Raw genomic sequence first — 6,000 nt, 5'->3', positions numbered from 1 at the left:
TTTATTGGTCTAAGGGTCAGAATCAAGGACAATCTAGTAATTCTCATCCTCCCCGGGTCTTGGTTATGCTAAGAACTCTTCAGGTCAACCCAAGTTTCAGAAGGAGAAATAGATCTCCACCTTAGAAGAAACTCTTACTATGTTAGCAAAGAACCATGAGATGTTATCAAAGAACCAGTATGGTTTTCAAGAAGAAACTAGGCAGAATTTTAAGAATAATTCCCAGTCTCTTGCTAACTTAGAACTTCAAGTCGGTCAAATAGCTAAGTTTCTAACCCTAAAGGAGAGAAATCGTACAATCATGTGAATTCTATAACAACCCTTAGGAGTGGTAAGAAAGTTGACAATAAGGTTGCCATGCATGATAGTGAACATGATGTAGTTCACCCTTCTGATCCAGAAAATGAGGAGACTGATAGAGTCTCCAAAGAGACCAAAGAGGGTCATGCTGAGCCCAGCTTTGTTCCCAGAGCCCCGTTCCCCCAGCTGCTAGTTCCAACTAAGAGGGAGTCCAACTTTAATGATATATTGGAGGTTTTTAAGCAGGTTACTATCAACCTCCCATTGTTAGATGCGATTAAGAAGATTCCCACTTATGCCAAGTTTCTTAAGGATATGTGTACGCGAAAGCGAAAACTTAGTGTCCAGAAGAAAGGCTTCCTAGCTAGTCATGTGAGTTCTATTATCTAGAATACCACTACTCCTAAGTATAAAGACCCAGGGTCCCCTACTATTTCTTGCACAATAGGTAAATATCGTGTCGAGAAAGCTTTGCTTGTTAGGAGCCAGTGTGAACTTACTCCCATACCATGTGTACCTTAAGTTAGGACTTGGTGAGATGAAACCTACCCAGATGAAACTTCAGTTAGCTGATAGGTCCATTGAAATTCCTCGTGGTGTGATCAAGGACGTTCTTATTGAGGTCAACAAGTTTATTTATCCAGTGGATTTTGTTATCCTAGATACCCAACCTGTCCCTGACCCAGAGAACCAAATACCAATTATTTTAGGTCGCCCGTTTTTAGATATATCCAATGCGATCATTAACTGTCAAAATGGTATTATGAATTTGTCTTTTGGTAATATGACTATTGAGCTGAACATTTTTAATATTAGTAATCTACCCTCTGAACTAGATGATTCAAGAATAGAAGAGGTGAACATGATAGGAATATTAGTCGAGGAGTCATTACCAAACACTTTGTTAGAATATCCATTAGAGAAATGCCTAGCGCACTTTGGCATTGATTTTGATGATGACGATGTGATTAATGAGGTGAATGCTTTGTTGGATTCAACCCCTTTGATAGACACTAGTAATGACTGGAAACCTAAGTTCGAACCTCTACCCGTTTCTAAGTCTACCTTAGTTCATTCGTTAGAAAAGCCTCCTAAGTTGGACCTTAAACCATTACCAGATACCCTGAAGTATGTGTTTTTAGGCCCATATGAAACTTTACCTGTGATTATAGCATCCGACTTGGATAGTGATCAGGAAAGTAGGCTAGTGACCGTCCTTCAGAATAACAAGGAAGCTTTAGGGTGGACCATAGCAGACATTAAGGGTATAAGTCCTACTGATTGTATGCATCATATTTATTTAGAGAGTGACACCAAACCTTCTAGGGAGATGCAACGTCGACTGAACCCTAATATGAAAGAAGTAGTTCGAACCGAGGTTCTTAAGCTGTTAGATGCAGGCATTATCTACCCCATTTCACACAGTAAGTGGGTCAGCCCCGTTCAGGTTGTTCCCAAGAAATCTGGTATTATTGTAGTCCAGAATGATAACAATGATTTAATCCCAACCCGGGTGACCACGGGTTGGCGTGTCTGTATTGACTATAGGAAATTGAACAAGGTCACTATGAAGGACCACTTTTCCCTTACCTTCATCGACCAAATGCTAGAGAGATTAGCTGGATGTAGCCATTATTGCTTTTAAGATGGATACCGCGGTTATAATCAGGTTGTCATAGCCCCAGAAGACCAAGAGAAAACCACTTTTACCTGTCCCTTTGGTACCTTTGCGTATAGACGTATGCCTTTCGGGCTATGTAATACCCCTGTGACCTTTCAGCGTTGTATGCTGAGCATATTTTCTGACATGGTAGAACGGTTCTTAGAGGTCTTTATGGATGATTTTTCAGTGTTTGGTTCGTCTTTCGATGAGTGGTTGCATCATTTGTCGTTAGTTTTGAATAGGTGTAAGGAAAAGAATTTAGTGCTTAATTGGGAGAAATGTCACTTCATGGTTCGTTCAGGAATTTTTATAGGGCATATTGTATCTTCGAAGGGTATAGAGGTAGATAGAGCCAAAGTTGACCTTATTAAAACTTTACAGGTCCCAAAAACCGTAAGAGATATTAGGTCATTCTTAGGGCATGCAGGTTTTTATCGTCGATTCATTAAGGATTTTTTTTTTTATTTCTAGACCTCTTTGTAATTTGCTTGCAGGAGATGTTAAGTTTGTCTTTCATGATGCTTGTTCAGAGTCTTTTGAGAAGCTTAAGACTTTACTCACTACCACCCCCATAGTCCAGGCACCCAATTGGAACCTACCCTTTGAGATCATGTGTGATGCTTCAGATTATGCTATTGGTGTTATGCTAAGAGAGAAAAAAAAATTACTTCATGTGATTTAATATGCTAGAAAAACTCTAAATGATGCCCAGTTGAACTATACCACTACCAAGAAGGAATTGTTAGCCATTGTGTTTTCCTTAGACAAGTTTAGACCCTATCTCTTAGGTTCTAAGATCGTAATATATACTGATCATGCTGCTTTGAAATATCTTCTGTCTAAAAAGGATAAGAAACCTAGATTGATTAAGTGGATCCTTTTGTTGTAAGAGTTTTCTCCAGACATTAGAGACAAAAAGGGTGTCGAAAATATAGTAGCAGACCACTTGTCTAGGCTAGTTGTTGAATCCCCTGATGATTCCCTTCCTATAAGGGATAGCTTTCTGATGAACAACTGTTCTTTGTTACCCAATTACCTTGGTATGCAAATATAGTGAACTATCTTGTTACTAGTCGAATGCCCCAACATTGGGGTAAACAAGATCTTTCTAGGTTTTTATCCGAGGTGAAGCACTTCTTTTGGGATGATCCTTATTTGTTTAAGTATTGTCCAGACTAGATTATTAGGAGATGTATACCTGAGAGTGACCAGTCCAGTATTATTTCCTTTTGTCATGATCATGCTTGTGGGGGTCACTTTAGTGCTAAGAAGACTGCTGCTAAGATATTACACTGTGGATTATATTGGCCTTCGTTGTTTAAAGATTCCCATAGTCACTGTGTTACTTGTGAGCGTTGCCAGAAATTAGGAACCATTTCCCGTAGGAACATGATGCCCTTGAATCCTATTTTAGTTGTTGAGGTCTTTGATGTGTGGGGTATTGACTTTATGGGTCCGTTTCCTAATTCTTTTGGTAACCTTTACATCCTTGTTGCTATAAACTATGCCTCTAAGTGGATTTAGGCGGTTGCGTGTAAAACCAATGACCATAGGGTTGTGATTGAGTTCTTGAAAAATAATATACTTACACATTTTGGTACACCGCGTGCTATAATTAGTGATGGAGGGTCGCACTTTTGTAATGGACCTTTTAGGCTTTTGATGAAGAAATATGGTATTACACATAAGGTAGCTACCCCGTATTATCCAAAGACTAGTGGTCAAGTAGAGGTTTCCAATAGGGAGATAAAACGTATATTAGAGAAAACAGTTAATCCTAATCGGAAAGACTGGTCGTCTAGGCTTACTGATGCCTTATGGTCTTACCGTACTGCGTTTAAGACCCCCATTGGAATGTCGCCTTATCGGCTTGTGTATGGAAAGGCATGTCATTTACCTGTTGAGTTAGAACATAGAGCTTATTGGGCTGTTAAGCAGCTAAATTTTTCACTTGGCAAGGCAGGAGCCCATATGAAACTCCAGCTCAATGAGTTGGAAGAAATTCGTAGAGATGCGTACGATAGTGCTAAGGAGTATAAGAACAAAATGAAACTTGTGCATGATAAGAATATTTTAAGAAAGTCATTTTCTCCGGGTCAAAAAGTTCTTCTGTATGATACCCGCTTGCATTTTTTCCCTGGGAAGTTACGTTCTCGGTGGACGGGTCCTTTTATTGTTCACATTGTCTTTCCTCATGGAGCTGTTGAGATCGAGACACCGTATGGTAGTAGTTCTTCGAAGGTTAACGGTCAGAGATTGAAACCCTTTTTAGAGCTCTTTCCTACAGGTGATGTTGAGGAGGTCCCTCTGGAGGACCCTGTTTACCCTTGATTGACCATCGAGGCGATTGTATGTTGTATATTAGTTTTTGATTTCTCTCTTCACCCAGCTACTATCTTTCCGACTTCTGTCTTTACTGATTCCTCATGTTACTTTACTTTTTGGTATTGCTCTTTCATTAGAAACATTGAGGACAATGTTAGATTTAAGTTTGGGGGTGGGGAAGAAACCTTTAGTTGCAATAAATAAACTCCAAAGCCTAGAAATTTATGCTTATTAAGGTTGGCACTAACCAATCTAAGTGGATGGGAACATCTTGGTTGTAGGAGTTGAGGAACCAATCTGATTAGATGGAAACATCTAAAGAGTCTATTCATAAAAGCACAGAGCTCAGGTGTTAGAATTAAAAAAAAACATGATAGTTTCGCCATATCTCGTTGAATCCTAATCCCTTCTGTTTTTATTTTTTAAGTGATTTGGTGGGGCACATGATTCAAGTTGTTACCATTGCCAGGTGAAATAGAGTGATTGAGATATATATATATATATAAAAAGACCATCAGACCAACCGGAATAAATTCAACAAAGTCGACCACTGGTGCCCTTGTATATGCCAGTTGTGTTGATATTAATCAGACCGGTATCTCAGTCCATTAGGATAGGTTCATCTTGGCAGAGGCCTTCAGACAGATATGGGAAACACCGTTCACTTTAAACCATCTATATTTTTCTCTTTATCCATCTTCTTAATCTTTCCATGTGATTGGTTGACTCCGGTTATGATGTACATAAACTATCTGAGTAGAGCTTTGTCACTTATATATGAATTTTAGTATGCTTGAGTGCAAACTCGTGTACATCAATTGGAATTTCGCATCAGGGTACTTCCTCCTTTAGTCAATGTTTGTATGCCAACCAAGGAGATTCCTTAGTGCCTTCCAAGGTTCTGCATAGATAGGTAGGGTCTGGAGTAAAGGTTTTGTGGGTACACCTCTGGTAAACCCTCCGGAGACAATACTCCGCCGCTAGGGCCACCTAGCGGTTTAACGGCTTGCTTCACGTGCTAAGTGTAGTCATTTTATTTTCTAGATTATTTTTGCTCGAGGACTAGCAAATAATAAGTTTGGGGGTAATTGATTGACACAATTTTGTGTCTGAATTGTCCTCAGTGTCTGTATTGTTAGTGCTTGATTTTATACTTATTATAGTGTTATTATGTTGGTTTAGGTGTTTTTGGAGAAGTACACTTGTGTGGAAAAAGTTGCTCTAAAAGTGCTTTTCTGACACCCAGAGAAAAATTACTAAAGGCACCCTCACTTTGGATAAGGGGCACCTCAGTTGGGCACATGCTATTTGCACCCCCGGTTTGGTTAGGGGGAGGTCACCTTCTTCACCTTTGAATTTGGAAATTGGCAGGAAAACTTGGTGTTTTAATGGCAGAATTAGGGTTCGAGTTTTGGTGCTCTTCCGAGGAGACTCAATGGATGAAACTGATGGAAAGCATCTGTTAGAGCATAACAGGGATAGTAGGAGTCGTTTTGTCGATTGAATTTGGCTAGAACTCGAGTTGGAAGGAAACAGAGGTGTGAACTTTTCACGGGTATTTCAGGCAAGATTTTGCTGGAGCTTTGGACGGATTCAATGAGTTCTTTGGATTGGATATACCCTGTTTCAACTAAACAGGGTTGGTAATCACTCCAGATTCGATAAAACAGGGTTTAATTCTTGTGTCAAGCAAAACAGGGGAAGAATATTTA

Source organism: Papaver somniferum, chromosome 11, assembly GCF_003573695.1.
Source record: "Papaver somniferum cultivar HN1 chromosome 11, ASM357369v1, whole genome shotgun sequence".
Taxonomy (NCBI): Eukaryota; Viridiplantae; Streptophyta; class Magnoliopsida; order Ranunculales; family Papaveraceae; genus Papaver; species Papaver somniferum.
The sequence above is the reverse complement of the archived record's forward strand: the minus strand, read 5'-3'. Positions refer to the sequence as shown.